Source organism: Macaca fascicularis, chromosome 4 (genome assembly GCF_037993035.2).
Source record: "Macaca fascicularis isolate 582-1 chromosome 4, T2T-MFA8v1.1".
Taxonomy (NCBI): Eukaryota; Metazoa; Chordata; class Mammalia; order Primates; family Cercopithecidae; genus Macaca; species Macaca fascicularis.
The window spans coordinates 2,676,713-2,697,476 of NC_088378.1; the positions used below are offsets into that span (position 1 = coordinate 2,676,713).

General features: G+C 47.5%; 1 long non-coding RNA gene across 1 annotated transcript in view; it reads right to left on the bottom strand.

Moving 5' to 3' along the window:
• Positions 1-4,439: 4,439 nt before the first annotated feature.
• LOC141410203 (uncharacterized) overlaps positions 4,440-20,764 on the bottom strand; it is a 31,466-nt gene continuing 15,141 nt past the window's right edge. Inside the window, exon 2 of the long non-coding RNA XR_012434374.1 lies at positions 4,440-6,344. This is a non-coding gene — a long non-coding RNA (uncharacterized lncRNA). The remainder of the gene's footprint in view (positions 6,345-20,764) is intronic.

The following is a 20,764-nucleotide window of genomic DNA, read 5'->3' on the forward strand; positions in this document are numbered from 1 at the left end:
GATGTCTTGGTCTCTTCTAACATGAAAAGCATCCGTCAACGTGCTCGGCACTGAGGACCTGAAGACGGAGAAGACGTGATTTCTTCCCTTGACCATTTTACAAAATCCATATGGAAAAGCCAAGAAGACCTTCAACAACTAAGTCTAATGCCGTGCTTCTCTTGTTGGGGATATGCTCTACATGTTTGCATTAGCGGAAGTAACCTCGGAGTAACTTTATGTCACCCCATACTGCGGTAATTTTTTGATTTTTAAATTAGTGTGGATTTTTGTTACTTCCTGGATTGTTCTATAATAACCCTTGTTCTCTGGGAAAATAAGCACTTTCCATTTTAAAGAGGAAAACAATTTTGAAATTTTGTTTACGTGATTTAAGTGGCAAATAAGAAACACAAATGAATTTCCATATTTCCAGATAACCTCAAGTAAAGGTGAAATGCTTGAGCGTCATTCCTCCTCCAGTGTGGTTAGTCTGTGGATATCATTTGCCTCTGTCTGCCTTGACTAGATGCTCCCAGGGGTCCCACCCTTTCTCCAGTGTCCGAAGGGCTTTTTCTCCTGGTCTTCATTCATTTTGGCATATTAAGAAATTGGGTTTCATGTTCCACCTAAAACCACAGGTGAGGTAGCTCTCTCGCGTTGCAAAGCCGCACACACTGGGGCTCTCCTCGGGAGCCCGGGTGGCTTCGGGTTTGAATTGCACTCCGGGCTTCTCTCCAGAGTAAAGATGACTTCATGGTGGCAGGAGGGACTTCACAGTCATTTGGAAAATTCTACCAAGAAAATTGTTTTATTCATCCCGCAAACCTTGTTATTCCATTTTTAAGTGCATTATCCTCTTCTGAAACCTCACAGTTGCCCACAATAATCCACACAAAAAACCTCGTGTGTGTGCTTGATCATTGGGCAGTTATGCCAGTTCTATCAGTGATAAGTAGAGGCGTGTGTTCACACTTTAGAACGCTTTGCTCTCTGTGTACCTGATGACGAAAACAGAAAAGCAAGGAGCATGTTTCTGTCATTTATTATAGCAGAAGAAAAGCATTCAGCCAACATTTGCTATCTTTCCACTTCCGGATAACAGCCCTTCTAAGGGATGTGAGGTGATCCCTCATAGTGGTTTTGATTTGCAATTCCCTGATGGTCAGTGATGTTGAACACCTCTTCCTATACCTGTTGGACATTTTTATGTCTTCTTGGGAGAAAATGGCTGTTCAGATCTTTTGCCCATTTTTTAATGGGGTTTTCTACTATTGAGTTGCATGAAGGTTTTATACATTTTGGATATTAACCCTTGATATGGTTTGGCTCTGTGTGCCACCCAAATCTCATGTTAAATTGTAATCCCCAAAGTTGGAGGTGAATAGATCATGGGGGCAGAGTTCCCATGAATGGGTAGCATCATCCCTCAGTGTGGTTCTGGTGATGGTGAGTGAGTGAGTTTTCATGAGCTCTGGTTGTTTGAAAGTGTATGGCACCTCCCCCACCTCTTTCTCCTGCTCCAGACATGCCATGTGCTGGCTCCCTGTTGGCCTTCCACCATAACTGTAAGTTTCCTGAGGCCTCCCCAGAAGCTGAGCAGATGCCAGCACTGCTCCAGCCATGCCATGTGCTGGCATTCTCCTGCTTCAGTCATGCCATGTGCTCGCTCCCTGTTGGCCTTCTGCCATGACTGTAAATTTCCTGCAGCCTCTCCAGAAGCTGAGCAGATGCCAGCACCAAGCCTCCTGCACAGCCTGCAGAACCAGGAGCCAATTAAATCTCTTTTCCTTATAAATTACTTAGTCTCAGGTATTTCTTTATATTCGTGTGAGAATGGACTCATACAGCCCTTTATCAGGTCTACGGTTTCCCAATTCATGGGCTGCCATTTTATTTTGTTGATTATTTCCCTTGCTTTGCAGAAGCTTTTTAGTTTGATGTAGTCCCCATTTATGCATTTATTTATTTATTGCTTTTGTAGCCTGAGGTTTTGATGTGACATCCAAGAATCACTGCCAAGGCCAATGTTAAAGAGCTTTTAGTCTCTGTTTTTTTCTTGTAATTTTGTGGTTTCAGGTTTTACATTAAAGTCTTTAATCCATTTTGAGTTGATTTTTGTGTTTGTTGTAAGATAAGGGTCCAATTTCATTCTTTTTCACATGGAAATCCAGTTTTCCCATTACCATTTGTTGAAGAGACTGACTTTCTCCATTGTGTCCTCTTGGTGCTCTTGTCAAAAACTAGTGGACCATCCATGTTTGGATTTATTCCTGGGTTCTCTCTTCTGTTTCATTGGTATATAAGCCTGCTTTTATGAAAGTACTGTACTGTTTTGATTACTATAGCTTTGTAATATAATTTTAAATCAGGAAGTGTGATGTCTCCAACTTTGTTTTTCTTTCTCATTCTTGTCATGGCTATTTGGAGTCTCTTATGTTCCATATACATTGTAGTTTGTTTTTTTTTCTATTTCTGTAAAGAATGCCACTAGGATTTTGATAGGGGTTGAATTAAATCTATCCTTTGCCTTGGGCAGCGAGGACATTTTTGCAACATTAACCATTTCAAATCATGAACACAAGATCCTTCCATTTATTTTTGTCTTCTTCAAATTTCTTTCATCAATGTTTCATAGTTTTCTGGATACAGATCTTTCACCTCTTTGGTTAAATTTATTCCTCGGCATTGTATTTTTTTCTTCGCTGTTGTAAATGGAATTGTTTTCTTGATTTCTTTTTCAGTTAGGTTATTATTTATATATCCTACAACTTAACTGGATTCATTTATTAGTTCTAACACTGGTTTCCTTTTGTGGAACTCTGGGGTGTTTTACACAAAGGATCATGTTCTCTACAGATGAAGATAATGTTACTTCCTCGTTTCTGCAGATGCCTTTTCTTTTATTTATTTATTTATTTATTTATTTATTTTTCTTGTTTGATTGCCCTTGCTAGGACTTCCATGCTGTGTTGAACAGAAGTGGCAAGAGTGGGCATCCCTGCCTCATAGCAGATCTCGGTGGAAAAGTTTTTAATTTTCCCTCTTGGACACAGTTGGTGGAAATGTAGATTGGTACAGTCATTATGAAAAACAATATAAGCTTCCTCAAAAAATTCAAAATAAGAACCACCATATGACTCAGCATTTCCTCTGCTGGATATAGATTCAAAATCCATGAAACCAGTATCTCAAAGAGACGTCTGCACCCGCATGTTTATTGCAGCGCTGTTCACAACAGCCAACATGTTAGGGGAGGGGAACCTTATGTGTCTATTGGCAGACAAATGGCTAAAAAAAACTGTGGTACATACATATCATGGAATATTATTTAGCCCTAAAAAGGAGTGAGATCTTGTCATTTTGCCACAGCATGGATGAACCTACAGGACATCCTTCTGCTGGGTGAAATAAGCCAGACACAGAAAGAAACATATTGTGTAATCTCACATGTGGAAACTAAACAAATATTTTAAATCAAATATACATAAAGAACAAAACAGTGGTTACAGGGACGTGGTGGGCGAAGGGAATGGGGAGATGCAGCAAATGTGTAGGTGTCTGGAGATCTCATGCACAACATGGAGAGATGTAGATGTGTAACTGTCTGGAGGTCTCGTGTACAACATGGGGAGACGTAGATGTGTAGGTATCTGGAGATCTTGTGTACAACATGGAGAGATGTAGATGTGTAGGTGTCTGAAGGTCTCGTTTTCAACATGGGGAGATGTAGATGTGTAGGTGTCTGGAAGTCTCATGTACAACATGGAGAGATGTAGATGTGTAACTGTCTGGAGGTCTCATGTACAACATGGGGAGATGTAGATGTGTAGGTATCTGGAGATCTTGTGTACAGCTTGGAGAGATGTAGATGTGTAGGTGTCTGGAGATCTTGTGTACAACATGAGGACTGTGGGGAAGGAAGCATTTGGAATTCATGCTGAGTAGGTTCTAGCCACTACTGTGGTCAGGCTGTGTGTCCCCACCCAAACCTCATCTTGAATTGTAATCTCCAAGTATTCAGGGAGGGACCTGGTGGGAAGTGATTGGATAAAGGGACTCTTTCCCCCGTGCTATTCCTGTGATAGTGAGTTCTCATGAGATCTAGAGGTTATATAAGACAGTTTTCCCTGCTCTTGCTCTCTCTCTTTCCTGCTGCTGTGTGAAGAAGGTCTGCTTCCTCTTCAGCTTCCACCATCACTGTAAGTTTCCTGAGGCCTCATCAGCTATGCAAAACTGTGAGTCAATTAAACCTCCTTTGTTGATAAATTACCCAGTCTCAAGTAGTATCTTTATAGCAATGTGAAAACAGACTAAGACAGCCACCTTGTCACAAAATCAAACAAAATGAGTAACTAAGTGAGATAACGGATATGTACTTTGGATCACCATAGTAACCTTTTTACTGTCTATGTGTACCCCATAATATCATGTTGTATATTTTAAATATACACAACACACACACATTATATATATATATTTTTTAAAAAGCATTTGGGTCTAAAATAGGCAGGGTTATCTGGGAACCTGAACCCCTAATGTTTCTCTTCCGCTCTCCACTCATCTCCACACCTGGAGAAATAAATTCTGATGACATTGAACGTCAGAACTCAGCTCAAGCCCAGCACAACTTTGCCCTAAGAAACAAGTTTATGGAATGATTCATGAGGACGTACTTGCAGACCAGCTGAGCATAACCTCCATGTCTCTCTCCCTTGGAGGTCTCCACGATAAACACAGGAGGGACCTTTTCTGTAGGTGAACGTCTGCCTTCTGCAGTGGCTGCCATCTGGGCCCTGGGCTGGAAACTGCCTTGAGTTATTCTCTGCGTAGATCCTTCCTGAGAACAAGGGCATGGACCTACACTCCATAAAGGGTAGGCAGCTGCAGTGGTTTTGATCAGCCCCGTTAGAGTGTTTAACTGGGGCTTGCAACAAGAAAAGAAACTATTTTTTTTGAGATGGAGTTTCACTCTTGTCACCCAGGCTGGAGTACCATGGTGCGATCTCGGCTCACTGCAACCTCTGCCTCAGGTTCAAGCTATTCTCCTGCCTAAGCCTCCCGAGTAGCTGGGATTACAGGTGCCCACTACCACGCCCTACTAACTTTTGTATCTTTAGTAGAGATGGGATTTCACCATGTTGGCCAGGCTGGTCTCGAACTCCTGACCTCAGGTGATCTGCCCACCTCGGCCTCCCACACTGCTGGGATTACAGGGTGAGCCACCGCGCCCAGCCAAGGAAAGAAAATTTCCAAGAGTCATTTATAATAGAAGAGACCGATCTATAAGCAAAAATCACCACAGCCTCAAGTGTGCTGGCAGCATCTAATGGTGCCCGCACCTTCCAGGGTGAGTGTGGGGCACTGCAGCACCTGAGGCTGGCAGTGGGCAGCCTTCCCAGAGGCCTAACCCAAGCCTGCATCCCTCTCTCCAGACCCGCTCTGCTCTGCACCTGCTTTTCAAGCCAGGGTCAGCAAAGTGTAGCCCACCAACCGTCCTTGTAGTGTCTGTGAGCTGAGGATAGTTTTATATTTCAAAACATTTGAAAAAATAATCAGAAGAAGGAGAAGATTTCATGAGGTGGAAATTATATGACAGCTAAATAAACATCCATGTATAAAGCTTTGAATGTCATCTTTGCTTTCTCTCCTGCCACCTAAGTACCTACATCGTACCCTCAGTTTTACCTACTGTCCCACAATGGCTGAAACACTTGCTCCCTGGCCCTTTGTGGGATAAGCTCCCACCCTGTTCTGTGTGGGAGTGGCTACTCTCCCCCAGCATGAGGCTGCTGCTGCCCCACGAGACAAACCCAGGACAAAGTGTTGACTCTCTTAATTCTGGCCTCAGCGCCATGCTCCAAATCCTGGTCACTTCTTTCTGGGCCAATTCTGAACCGCCCCCCCTGCCATGAGGTGAGGGAGCTGCTTATTTGTGCCCGGTTTGCTTATCTTCATGAGCAATGAGTTCATGTTACGTGGAAGAAATGGGTGGAGGAGATGGGACCTGTGAGCTGGGTGGGCGGGTGCCCATGGTCAGGAGAGGGGGCCTGTGAGCTGGACAGGTGGGTGCCTGTGGTCAGCCAGTGCCTCTCTACCTGTGGGTGTTTCTCTCTCCATCTCAAACCTTAGGAAGAAGCCGACAGTGGCCTAGTGTTGTCTTCATGCCACATTCTTTCAAGTGGATTGAGGTATTCCAATAAAACATAACAATTCTATTGGAGCTGTGTTTTGCTTTGTGTTTTCCCAGTTGTCAGGGGAAAAATGATCATCCATCGGGAAGCTGAGGCTAGGACCTCACACCGCTTCTGAGTATCAGAGCTGAGACTGGAAGCCAGGCGCCTGGAGGGCTCTTCACAGCAATGCTATAATCAGAAAAAAACACAATGTGATTCCCTTAATATAAAGTTCAAAACCAGACCAAACCACAGAGGGGGAAAATCTTTAAAGATAAAAATGGGTGAGTGACAACCCCAGCCCCCGAGTACCCCCTCCCGCTGTGCAGGACGAGCCTGTGCCCTGGGCGGGTCCTCGGGAATCTTTCATTTTTAAGCAGGGCAGTGGGTGTTGTCAGTGCTCCTCTTACTAATTAATATTCTCTAGATGTCTGTGTTCATTCCACACGCTCCTGTACCGAGCCCCGCTCAGCCGCAATAACACCTGCTCCATCTCCCTTCAACACTCTGACCCAAACGTGGGTCTGTGGTCAACCCAAAGCCAAGGCAGGGTGACAGCACGGAACTCAACAGAGATAAAAAGGTGACGTGGACCTGGGGGTCACCATCAGACAATGCGGCTTCCACAGCCTCTCTCATCAGGACCTGGTGGGGCCCAGAAGTCTGCAAGGTCAACAAGCCTCCTGCTCTGTCACCCGCACGCAATGCTCAGGGTCTCCAGGACCAGAATTTGGGAACCACCAATCTAGAAAATGCAGCCCACAGCTGAGCTCTTCCCTTCACAGTTTCACCTGCACCTGTGCCTTCCGGAATTCAAGTATTGCTGAGCACCTACTATTGCCTGGGCTCTCTTCTAGGAGAGGTGAGCACAGTATTTATACAGCCTGACTGTGCTGGCTGCAAAGAAAACAGCGGGGTGCAGGAGGCCGGGGGCAAGGAGGCCCCGGGCAGGCCCTTGCTGGACACTTGGGCCTGGAATGGACACCCACTGCCTGGAAACCTCAAGGTCCCCACGAGCCAGAGCAACCCAGCGTTTTTCACGTCTTGCCTAGTCTCACCCCTATAAATGCTCCTCCCTGTTGGGGAGGTCTGAGGAGCGCCCTTCCCTAGGGGGATGGCCTCCCTTCCCTGTGCAGGGCTCCCAGGTACCTGGACCGGGCAGTATCCACCAGGTCAACAAGCAGCCAGGCAAGGAGCCCTCTGTCCATCTGGCTCCAGAGGATGCAGTTGTTCCTTCAGCCTCTGAAGCCAGAGTCAGTTTCGGGTGGGGTGTTCTGGCCCTCTGGGGTCACGTCCTTCTCTGCATCCCTGACTGCTGCCAGGCATGGACTGGAGCCCCAGCAGGACTCACCCCATCCCCTTGTGCCTCCTCCACACCCTGCTGGCTCCCGTGGAAGTGAATGCGTACACAGGTGCCTCTGCATCCGGCTCTAACATGGTTGGTGACTCCATGCCCTCCCTCTCCAGCCTGGCTCTGGGGGCTGAGCCTGGGCAGCAGGTGCCCTCCACACCCATACTCCCTCCACACCCATACTCCCTCCTCTCCCATACTCCCTCCTCTTCCATACTCCCTCCTCTCCACACTCTCTCCTCTCCATACTCCCTCCTCTCCATACTCCCTCCTCTCCATACTCCCTCCTCTCCCATACTCCCTACTCTCCCATACTCCCTCCTCTCCATACTCCCTCCACACCCATACTCCCTCCTCTCCCATACTCCCTCCTCTTCCATACTCCCTCCTCTCCACACTCTCTCCTCTCCCATACTCCCTCCTCTCCCATACTCCCTCCTCTCCATACTCCCTCCTCTCCATACTCCTTCTTCTCCCATACTCCCTCCTCTCCACACTCTCTCCTCTCCATACTCCCTCCTCTCCATACTCCCTCCTCTCCATACTCCCTCCTCTCCACACTCTCTCCTCTCCCATACTCCCTCCTCTCCCATACTCCCTCCTCTCCACACTCTCTCCTCTCCCATACTCCCTACTCTCTCATACTCCCTCCTCTCCATACTCCCTCCACACCCATACTCCTTCCTCTCCCATACTCCCTCCTCTTCCATACTCCCTCCTCTCCACACTCTCTCCTCTCCATACTCCCTCCTCTCCATACTCCCTCCTCTCCATACTCCCTCCTCTCCCATACTCCCTCCTCTTCCATACTCCCTCCTCTCCACACTCTCTCCTCTCCATACTCCCTCCTCTCCATACTCCCTCCTCTCAATACCCCCTCCTCTCCATACTCCCTCCTCTCCCATACTCCCTACTCTCCCATATTCCCTCCTCTCCATACTCCCTCCTCTCCATACTCCTTCTCCCATACTCCCTCCTCTCCCATACTCCCTCCTCTCCCATACTCCCTCCTCTTCCATACTCCCTCCTCTCCACACTCCCTCCTCTCCATACTGCCTCCTCTCCATACTCCCTCCTCTCCATACTCCCTCCTCTCCCATACTCCCTCCTCTCCCATACTCCCTCCTCTCCATACTCCCTGCTCTCCATACTCCTTCTTCTCCCATACTCCTTCTTCTCCCATACTCCCTCCTCTCCCATACTCCCTCCTCTGCCATACTCCCTCCTCTCCCATACTCCGTCCACACCCATACTCCCTCCTCTCCATACTCCCTCCTCTCCCATACTCCCTCCTCTCCATACTCCCTCCTCTCCCATACTCCTTCTTCTCCCATACTCCCTCCTCTCCCATACTCCCTCCTCTCCCATACTCCCTCCTCTCCCATACTCCCTCCTCTCCATACTCCCTCCTCTCCATACTCCTTCTTCTCCCGTACTCCCTCCTCTCCCATACTCCCTCCTCTCCATACTCCCTCCTCTGCCATACTCCTTTCTCTCCCATACTCCGTCCATACCCATACACCCTCCATGCCCATACTCCCTCCTCTCCATACTCCCTCCTCTCCCATACTCCCTCCTCTCCCATACTCACTCCTCTCCCAAGGGGACCCCTGGCTCCTCATGCTCACAGCTTCCCTCGGCTGCCCCCCAGCTTCCCCCAGCTGCCCCACCGGCCGGGGGTCTGTGCTCACCCCTCCCTCAAGGCCCAGCATAGACGTGCAGGGAAGGGGTGAGGTCCTCACTCCAGTGGTCAGTGGCCACGGTGTCCATGCTCAGAGCTTCCCCACAAGCACGGGGACTCAGCCCAGGCTTCTTCCTCCCCGAGGGTGTGAGGGTCCTGAGGGTCCCTGCAGCCCCACCCCCAGCAGAGGCGGCGCAGCCCAGAATGTTCCACGGCCAGGATGAGGCGCCCGCGCTGGTGACTGACTCGCTGGACGTCCTGCTTAGGAAGCCGTGTCGCTGGCATGGGCCTCGCCTCGCCAAGGTTTTCACACAAGCCCAGACCAGCCCGTGCAGGGACTGCCCTAGTGGTTCCTGCTCCTTACCTCTGAAAATCCAGCCTGAGGGAGGATGCTCTGTAAATATTTCACTCCCTCCCCCTCGCCAGCAGGTTCACACCGCAGGACCCTCTCCCCGCAGGGGGGGAAAACATTCTGCTTTAAAAGACACCTAGGAAAGGGATTCCCCCACCATCGCAGAGGAAACGTCCTCTGCTGTTGTTTGCAGTCGACTCGCTCCTCGCACCTGCTCATCTGAGCTCTGCCGTCTCTTCTCACAACTGGGCGAAGTGGGCTCTCAGGGAACCTTTGCCGATACCCTGTGTTCTGAGTGCATGTAGATCTGGCCTCTCCTGGCTGCACAGTTTCTGTCACAGTTTCCTTCTCTGTTTCCACCTGGATTTGTATTTACTTGAGATATTTGCTCAGTGTGCTAGTCTGCTGCCCCGCGTACAGGGGAAATTCAAATGATGGCTGCTGTTATTATTTCTCATTCCATCTAGGTTCCAATCCTCTCAGGGACAAAACAGCACCCTTCACTATTGTAGCCTGACCCTAATATTGCTAATAATAACTGATATTTATTGAGTGCTGGCAAAGGGGAAGGCCTGTTCTAAGAGCTTCATGCATATGAGTCATTAACTCCTTACAACCACTCCATGGTGGTCAGCACCATTTAGAGACCCAGTGTACAGATGTGGAAACTGAGGCACTGAGGGCCTAGCACCCCTCACCCAGGCAGTGTCATGGCTGGGCTCACAGATGTGGAAACTCAGGCACTGGGGGCTACGCCCTCACCCAGGCAGTGTCAGAGCTGGGTTTACAGAGCACTGACAGCCTAGCACCCCGTACCCAGGCAGTGTCAGAGCTGGGCTTACTGAGCACTGACTGCCTAGCACCCCGCACCCAGGCAGTGTCAGAGCTGGGCTTACAGAGCACTGAGGGCCTAGCACCCCACACCCAAGCAGTGTCAGAGCTGGGCTTACAGAGCACTGAGGGCTTAGCACCCCGCATCCAGGCAGTGTCAGAGCTGGGCTCATAGCCAGCAAGAGCTACTTAACCCGTTGTTTAATGCCTAGGGCTATTCATGGTACAATTATGGGCTCGGCCATTTTGGTCCTTAAAATAATGTATTCGTATTCTTGGAGGCAGAGGAAGAAGATGGTCATTATTCTTCTCTCCCTGAAGGACCAACGCTTTACCCAATGGTGTGCAGTTTCCTGGAAATGTACATTTTCCCACAACTAGTAGGCGTAGCACTAAGTGGGTGGTGCCAGGACTCGCTATACGTGGAAATGCACAAATCTCTGCTGTTTCTTCTTACTCACGGGAACTCCATCAACAGCTTCACCACCAGATTAAGCCGCAACAATGGGAAACACCCTCTGAGGAGTGGCTGCCAGGACCTTAAGATTTTATGTGATTAAGAAAATAGCACTCTCTTTGCTAGAAAGCCTCTGGGTGCTTGCACAACACTTTAAGACCAAAACTCATAAATAACATTGGCAGTTTAATTACCCAGGCCAGCCTGAGAAGCTAAATTGCATCTCCCCACCTCAAGCTCTCAGACATCTGTCAATGACGCCCAGAGTTAACACATGATCTAAGTGCCTCAAGTTCCTGTTAACACTTTCCACAGGCAAACGAGGGTCCCTCCCTGTGCCCCTGGTTTCTCGTGTTCACCAGGGTGTGCGGGACATAGGACCAGGTGTCTGACCTCAGCAAGCACCAGGTTTCCAGCTGAGGGGCTCGGCAGGGACGGGTTCTCCGGGCATGCACATCAGGTCACCTGCAGAGCTGCACGTAGACCAACCGTGGAGAGGCTGGCTACACCATGTTGGGAGGGATGGGGAGGGCCGGCATGAGGGACTTTTCATAGTTGCCCCGTAGTTCACAGGCAGCCAGGGTGAAGGCAAGCACACGGGGAGGCTCTCCTCATGGTGGCCGGAGACCACGCGGGACACCTGGCAAGCACGTTCACGTCAGACACAGAATCTGCACGTGGTCCTCCCGACTCCACAGGTGGCTCCCTGCGCCCTTCCTGGTCTCCACCCAGCATCCCGATTTCTCCACAGCCCTTCCCCTTCAGTATGTTAAGATTGAAAAGGGGTGCGAAGGAAAGGAAGTCACCACACCGTGTGATCCGGCGTGAGTCTTGCTCTGCTGCGATTTTTATCCTGTGTCTGGAGTGGCAAGTTGGTCCTGTCCCCCTTTCGGAGAACTTTGCAGGCAGCACCAGGGCTATTTGAGCCACTGGGAGCTTCCCCTCCTGAGCACAGAGCATTTGGAAGCAAGCTGGGGTTCACCTGCGGCGAGCTCTCAGCTGGGGCAGCCACAGTCCCTTGAGGAACCTGTTTCGGCTGCAAATCAGACCTTTCTCACAGCCACTCACAGCACGGCCGAAAACACACCTTTTTCCTGGAAAGTCTATCTGATTTCTTAGCATCTGAGATTCTAACTCAGGCCAGTTCCACCTAAAAGACATATTTCTTCTGACAGAAGCGTAAGTTTTCCTGAGCTGTCAACACACCAAGCAATTCACGTCCCCCAGTGCACTCCCAAGCCGTCCCCAGAAGGAGGCAGTGGGCTCCCCGCTTCTCACCACAGGCTACTTCTCCACCAAACACGGAATGCGTGCGCACCGCCCGCCCAGAAACAGGACGAGCCCGTCCAGCCAAGGTGCTGTGCCTTTCCATCAGTCTGTCATTCCTTACACCTCTTCTGGATGCATGCCCAGCAGAGAATTAGTGTCTGAAACCTGCAGACTTCCTGACAAAGAGGAGCTCTTCTGGCTCCGGCCAGGGGAGCCAAGTAGGGCCTGGGTGCCGCCAGGGCTTGTCTGGACTTAGTGGTTCCCTTGTGCCAACTCATTGGACGTCAATTCAAATGAGTGGCATTAAAATGTGAGGAGAAAATAATAAACCCACACGTCAAGAACGCCCCCTTGATGGAGAGGAAAGTGGCCCAAACCACCTGTTAGAGACCCAACTTTCAGAAGGCTTTTTGATGAATGATTAATTAGGCAGCCGGTGGCACCTGCCAGAGCTCTGCAATCTGATCAATCTGTTCTGAAATCAATCAACGGCAAAGTATTGAGTGCTTACTGCAGCCTTCCACAAATGATGTGCGACAAATGAAGTCCAAGCATGTAGCCACCTTCCAGTACCTTGCAGTTTCATACAGCACGTAAACGTAACTCATGGGAAGAGAGGTTTGAAAATAGCCACACAGACGTTTTCCACCTACACAGCAACACACACCGTTACTGTTTTCTAGGAAACGTCCACCGCTCTGCCACCTACAACACTCCCCATTGCCTTAGACACTCTTTCCAAATTAGAAAACAAAACAAAAGAGCCAAAGTTGCTGAATGAAAATCCGAGCTGAGCATGAGAGTGCACATGAGAGGCTGGAGACAGTAAGCGTTCATGGGGCCGAGTTCTGTTGGGGAAGGTGAATAGGGTCTGGAGGTGGACGGTGGTGATGCTCACACCGCAGTGTGAATGTACTTAATGCCACTGAACTGCACACTTAAAAATGGGTAAGACATTGAATTTTATGTTACATGTGTGTGACCAAAATAAAAAATATGTATTAGTTGGAAACAGGGAGAAGATGAGAAATCACTGTTATAATCTTTTGGCCACATAAAATGATCTCAGTCAATTCATTCGACTGCTGCTAAAGAGAAAAAGCAACAACATATTATTTCTCTCATTAAGAATTTTCTTTTGGAAATTGACATCGAAGTCCTGCTTGTTTCAAGTCTTTGGTGATGCAACAGAAACTGACCCACAATTTATTCAGGGACACTCACGAGGCGACCACAGACTTCACGACGACCTAGAATTCCTCCCTTCCGTGTTCTAGCTGGACACGCTGCTGACAAAATGTCCCTATGTCATACTGCATTTACTCAAGCTCAGAGAACCCTCAATTTCGGATGCGATCAGTTTCTGGACACGTTGCCTGGAAGACTGAAGCGATCCTGCCACTCGCTTGCATTTAGGTCTGAGCACCTGACCTGAGTGCCTGCTTGCCGAGTGCATTCCTGACATGGGCTAGACACAAAGAGAACGAAATGGCAGGCTGGGAATTCAAGCAGAAAGCATCCCGAGGTTGTCTGGGTTCTGTAAGAGTAAAGAATGGGCAAAATTAGCCTCCAAACCCTGCCAGCTCCCCTCCACCACGAAACCAGTTGTTAAGGAGGAACCAGTGGTGGGACACATCCTCCACAAAGAGGAAGACGTGGATGTGCCTTCACACCGATTCTAAGACAGGCGACCCGAGCCCATAGAGGGAGACGAGGCCCTGGGTGGCGTCAGGGAGGACGTCTGGTAGGACGGACATGGGAGAGGTCTGGGGGGAGGGCAGGTGCATGCCCCAGCACCTCAGGGGCGGCATTTACAGCCAAGGGCACCCTACAAGCAAAGGGGCAGCACAGCTGAGGGCAGTCTAGACTGGACCTCGGCAGGCCGTGAGCTTGAGAACAGGAGGGACCGGACCAGGCAGAGCCCTCCAGGGACCATCTGGATTTCCTCCATGGAGCCTGCCAGGACCACATGGATGTACCTGCATCCACCCGGAGACCACACTGGGTACCAGTGCTTTACCACTAGCCACAAATGCCAAAGGCAGGGTGCTGTGGGAGAGGTGTTTCTCCAGAGAATCTTGAGCAGCGGAGGCATTCTATGTGATTTCTGTGTGCCCATTTCTTCGTAGACAATGGGATTCACAGTGTGGTCAGTCTCAAGGTCCCTAGGAGGTCCGCCTTCAGAGCCCGTGCTCTGAAACCACAGGATCCCCTCCTCTGATGGTTACTATGAAGTCTGACATCCTCAGGCCACAGGCTGGCCTAATACGGGGCTCGAGTCAGTTACTGGGATCCAGTTTCTCCATTGTATAATGGGAAGGCTAATGTATATTATATATACATTATGAGGAATATATACATTATGAGGAATAAACTAATGAGGAATAAACAGACCAATGTTTCTAAAACACATTGCCTTATATAGTAAATGCCTTATAAGAGAAAAACGGTCTAAAAGTTAGACTATGCATAGAATTTAATTCCCTTTAATTCCTTGCCTTTCAGGATTATCTAATTAGTTATAAATATTTATATTTTGTTGATTTCCTATTATTTAAACAGGTTATACTTATTTGAAATTAATGCAATTAAAAAGTAATAATCAGTCTAGCAAAATTGTGTGAGAACACAGTGCCTAGGCGTGGCTGTTGAAAGTGTGAATCAGTACAACTTTCTGAGGAGCAACCTTTTCAATGTACATAAGCCATTCACCTTTTGTGTCTGTTTTCTAAAGATATTAAATGGAGATGGACACGTATTTAGCTGCCTGTGAACGTGTGGTAGCAGGTGTGTCCATCGAGGTCGAGTCGGGAGATGACACAGACCCAACGACTTAACAAAGAGAATTCGACATAAATAATCACTAGCCGTGTATTCAAGACTGAAAAGAAAACACTGAGGTGCTCACCGGGTGAGCTGCAGGAAGTAGAAGGAGCAGGCTGGTGTTCCCAGGGACTTCCTGGCAGGAAAGACACAGGTGGCCAAATGCAGGCCCAGACCTACAGAACCAGCACTGTGGGAGATGAGGGCTGAGCAAGGAGTCACTCCGTAGGCAGCACAGCAGGGACTGGGGACCTGCATCCAAGCTGCAGATTCATAAACTGTTACATGCACCAACAAAGATTGAACATCCATGTAACCATGAGCCAGGGCAGGTGACACAGACAGAGGACAGCACTCATCCAATGCCAAGCAAAGAGCACAGGTTACCCATGTGGTGTGGTGTGGCTCTGTGTCCCCACCCAAATCTCAGCTCGAATTGTAATCCCCCCGTGTTGAGGGAGGAAGGTGACTGGGTCATGGGGGCAGTCTCCCCCATGGTGGTCTCGTGATAATGAGTAAGTTCTCACAAGATCTGATGGTTTTATAAGCATCTGGCATTTCCCCTGCTTGTACTTCTCTCTCCTGCTGCCATGTGAAGAAGCTCCTTGCTTCCCCCTCATCTTCCACCATAATTGTAAGTTTCCTGAGGCCTCCCCAGCCATGTAGAACTGTGAGTCAATTGAACCTCTCTGCTTCATAAATTACCCAGTCTCCGGTATTTCTTTATAGCAGTGTGAAAACACACCTATGGTAGGTGTGACTGCACTGTGTGCACTATGTAATTTCATTTTTAGCATAAAATATAAGGCCCCCAAAAGATAGAAATGCACCCTAAACAGAGTTGTAGAAATGTGACTCTGGAAGGTGAGATTTTGAAAACTGTTTCTTTTTCTTTCGTTTGCTTTTTTCCAATTGTTCTATAATAAGCATGTATTACTTTTGTAATGGCAAGAGAACAGTATGCTTTTTGTTGTAACAGATTAAATGTATGAACAAATAGGCGAGTCTAGTTCACATTTAGGTTTAGGGCTGGGGAATCCTGTCTGTTCACACCACAAAGAAATGACAAACCCGGTTCCCAACACTCATCCCACCCCAGTTCCGGGCTGACGCTCCCAGAAAATACCTTCCTGTGGAGAGTTTTGCAAATAGAAATCTTTCTAGTGATGGTAAATATTGGTAAACATACAAAAACGCTTCTTCCTCTGGAGGCTGTTTGCTTACTTTCCTGGTCACCGTTAGTTTCTGCCAACCATTCTTTGAAACCTCAATGGATTTTGTTTAAATTTCCCGCTTTCTCTTTGCTTAAGAAAACGTTATTTTTTTTTTTCATTTACTAAGTATTTGTTATTGACCCAGTTATTTATTTATACCCCTCCTCGTTTTATGAGGAACTTAATAAAGTTGGCATTGATGTGTAAGTTTACCAATATACAATTAAATTACATGAAATGGTCAATATTCAACTTCTTTTTTTTTTTTTTTTTTTTGAGACAGTCTCACGTCTCACTCTGTTGCCCAGGCTGGAGTGCAATGGCACAGTCTCAGCTCACTGCAACCTCTGCCTCCTTGGCTCAAGCGACTCTCCTGCCTCAGCCCCCTGAGTAGTTGAGATTATAGGCGCCCATCACCGCACCTGGATAATTTTTGTATTTTTAGTAGAGATGGGGGTTCCCCGTGTTGGACAGGCTGGTCTTGAACTCCTGACCTCAGGTGATCTGCCTGCCTTGGCCTCCCAAAGTGCTGGGATTCAGGTGTAAGCCACCACACCTGGTCTATTCAACCTTGTTAAAATAAAAAAACAAACAAACAAACAAAAAAACCCAGCAACTTCACCTGGTTCAATCCAATGTAAAACACGTATCTGATACTGAAACACACTCTGTAAAATTAATTTGGATTTTATTTTCCATTCAACTTTTGTTTAATTGTCAGATCATATACAATTGCATATGGCCATGTACAAGGTGGTGTGTGGATACATGTTTACATTGTGGGATAATTAAATCAAGCTAATTAACATATTCACCACCTCACATACTTGCTGTTTTTGTGGTAAGAAGATTTAAAATCTACTCTTTTAGCAATTGTGAAATATATGTTATTCCTAGATGGAATTTTACTACGCATTGGGCAGATTCTGGTTATAACACTGAAATGGATTTAGGTTTTACATGGCTAACTTTTAGATCATGTTTACCTATAAAACCTATGCCTTTCTTCTAAATTCTTTTCCTTTCCCCTGATCCTCCAAAAAAAAAAAAAGATGACTCTGACAGGCTTTCTTCACATCAGAAAGTATTTTACTCACATCTCTATTTACACTCTACAATGGTTGTAATTACAAAATCTATTAAAATGTTTTTAAATACTTTAAAATATCATACAAACACAACCATATATGTGTACAATATAATTTAAAAAGGAAAATAATCATATTTCCCCAACGAAACCTAAAATCTGTATTTCCTAAAATATTCTTATATAATTTATATTTTTTAAAATATAATTCACTAAAATAATGTGCTATTATTTTATTGTGTACTGAATTACTACATATTTGGATATCCTCTTTTATCTCATCATTCTAACTAAAACTGGTTAGTAATTGTGAATCTTGTTTTTTCTATTAGCTCCACGTTCCTTCCGGCATATGCTAGAAATTTTCCGTTATCTTCAGCATCTTTGATCTTTGTGGACAGAATGCTGAATGTAGGTGTGAAACTTAAATGCAAATGAAACTTAACTGAAATGCTACATGCTTTCTGTTTTCCTCAGTAAGAAGCATGCACATAACTAGCACTAGCTAATGCAATCTGAGTACTTACAAGATATCTCACATTGTTCTAGTTGCTTCATGTCTGAGCTCCTGTATTTCTGCGATTTTTGTTGGCGATAACTGCTGTTAGTACCCTCATTCTGCAAATAATGAAACTGATGCAGACACAGCCAGTAAGTGGCCAGAGGTCACACATAATCTTTGTGTTTAACTGGTAAAGTGGAGAAAAAAAGCAAGATTCACCTCACTCTCATTACTGAGGATGCGGCAGTGTGAGTGTGTGTGGGGTACTGGTGCAGAAAAGGATGGCGGCCACTGGAACTAGATCCCCACTCACATCCCGGGAAAACCAGGTGGCAAAGGAACACAGAGGGCCACAGTTCCTCTGCCTGGACCCTCAGACCAGCAGGCCAGTTCAACCTGAGGCTCAGCTGCACACTCCGGCTCACAAAAAGAATATGCCACTTCATATGCCTTCTAGAATGGCTACAACAAAACAGACAGACAACACCAGGTGCTGACGCGATGTGGACTGATAGGGGCTCCTGCACACTGCTGGTTGGATATGCAATGCACAGCCACTCTGATAACTGGCAGTTTCTTAAAAGGTTAAGCATCTGTCTACCCTAAGACCCAGCCACTCCACCCCAAGATATCCACCCTCTTCCAAGAGAAATGAAAACACATGTCCACAAAACGTCTCATCCAAGAAGAATCAGGGAAGTTCATCTATAACAGCCACAGACTAGAAATAACCCAAACGCCCATCCACTGGTCAAGAGACAAGAGAGGTTGCAGTATCACCATCAAGCGGAGGGAAGGATGATTCCTGTAAGATGGACAAATGTCAAAGGTTCTGGAACAAGCAGGGCTAACTTAGGGTGCTAGAAATCCCAACAGTGAATGCTTGGACACCAGGCCAAAGAAAATGCATGAGTTATAGAAAGGCTCTTCCCTGATTCGATGTGTGTGTGAGTTACACGGGTGTATACAACAGTCAAAACTCATTAGACTGTATCCTTATGATCTGTCCATTTCGCCATGTGCTTAAATAAAGAAACAAACAAATGATAAATATGGATAATCTATGATCCAGCAATTCCACTTCCTTGTATATCCAACCAAAAGAAATGCCCAAGTGTCAGGGCAACAACAGCGGAAAGAGGAAACTGGATCCTATGTTAGTAGCAGAGTGGATAAACTCTAACTATGTTCATGGGGATATATTATTATTCATTCTGCTACTAAACTGTAACTGTATCCCCAGGGATATAGTTACATCCTGCTACTACATACAGTGTAAAAATGAAGGAACTGGCTTGGCACACTGGCCAAGTAATCCCAGTGGCTCACCCGTAATCCCAGCACTTTAGGAGGCTGAGGCGGGCGGATCACAAGGTCAGGAGTTCAAGACCAGCCTGGCCAACATAGTGAAACCCCGTTTCTACTAAAAATGCAATAAATTAGCCGGGCATGGTGGCACCTGCCTGTAATCCAGCTACTCAGGAAGCTGAGGCAGGAGAATAACTTGAACCCGGGAGGTGGAGGTTGCTGTGAGCCGAGATCTCACCACTGCACTCCAGCCTGGGCGACAGAGCGAGACTCCGTCACACACACACAAAAAATGAATGAACTGTTGCTATGTGGCATACCATGGGTGTGGTTCAAACATAATATTGAACAAAAGAGGCTAGACACAAAAGACAGCATGGTGCCATTTATAGAAAACTCACCAAGAGACCAAATAACCTAGGACATTGCACGGCAGGACATGTTAGGAGGTGGTGGGGGTGGTGACAGGAAGGAATGCACCAGAAACATGTGGGTGACAGGTCTGTGCCTACTTCCTAGCGGGTGTCTCCACGTGTCAGAATTCTGTCTGCAGCCTGGTAAAAGTAAGTTGTGGAAAGATGCGATACCTGTCCCCTCCCTCTCGTTCTTGGAACTGACGTCTCCTGGACAGAGCCTAGCAAATGGTAATAATCAGATGGGTCGGCTCCATGTACAACATCAACCTGCTGTTTGTTTGCCTGTTTTGTTTATGCTTGTGAGTTCTCTGTCTAGGCTGTACCTTGGACACTTGGGGACTCACTGCTGGGGGAAATGAAGAGGTGAAAACGCTCTGAGTCCTCCTTTGCTATCAGGTCAAGAACTAAATTACAGAAAGATCCTAAGAAAATCAATGTCATCCAGGCTCATTTGAATAGTTTGCCACAGAGGATAAGTAAAAAACAAACATAAAAAGACCCACAAGTCCTCTTTTGAAGTCTTTCTTTTCATTTTATATTATTTTTTTTCAGGTAATTTGCAGATTGCAATCTCACCTTTTCAAAGCAATGGGACACGCGTCTTCATACCAAATTTCACTCAAGTGTCCACATCTGCAATGCACTCTGGGCAGAGAACCTGTGTGCACATCTGCAGTGCACTCTGGACAGGGAACCTGCGTGCACATCTGCAGTGCACTCTGGGCAGGGAACCTGCGTGCACGTCTGCAGTGCACTCTGGGCAGGGAACCTGCGTGCACGTCTGCAGTGCACTCTGGGCAGGGAACCTGCGTGCACGTCTGCAGTGCACTCTGGGCAGGGAATCTGCGTGCTCGTCTGCAGTGCACTCTGGGCAGGGAACCTGTGTGCACCTCTGCAGTGCACTCTGGGCAGGGAATCTGCGTGCTCGTCTGCAGTGCACTCTGGGCAGGGAACCTGCGTGCACGTCTGCAGTGCACTCTGGGCAGGGAATCTGCGTGCTCGTCTGCAGTGCACTCTGGGCAGGGAACCTGTGTGCACGTCTGCAGTGCACTCTGGGCAGGGAACCTGCGTGCTCGTCTGCAGTGCACTCTGGGCAGGGAACCTGTGTGCACGTCTGCAGTGCACTCTGGGCAGGGAACCTGTGTGCACGTCTGCAGTGCCCTCTGGGCAGGGAACCTGTGCACTTGTCTGCAATGCACTCTGGGCAGGGAACCTGTGTGCACGTCTGCAATGCACTCTGGGTTTATGTCTAAAGGTATGGTGCTTTGCTTTATTCTTTACCTTGCCCTAAGAGATAAGCATTGCTTGGAGCCGTTCC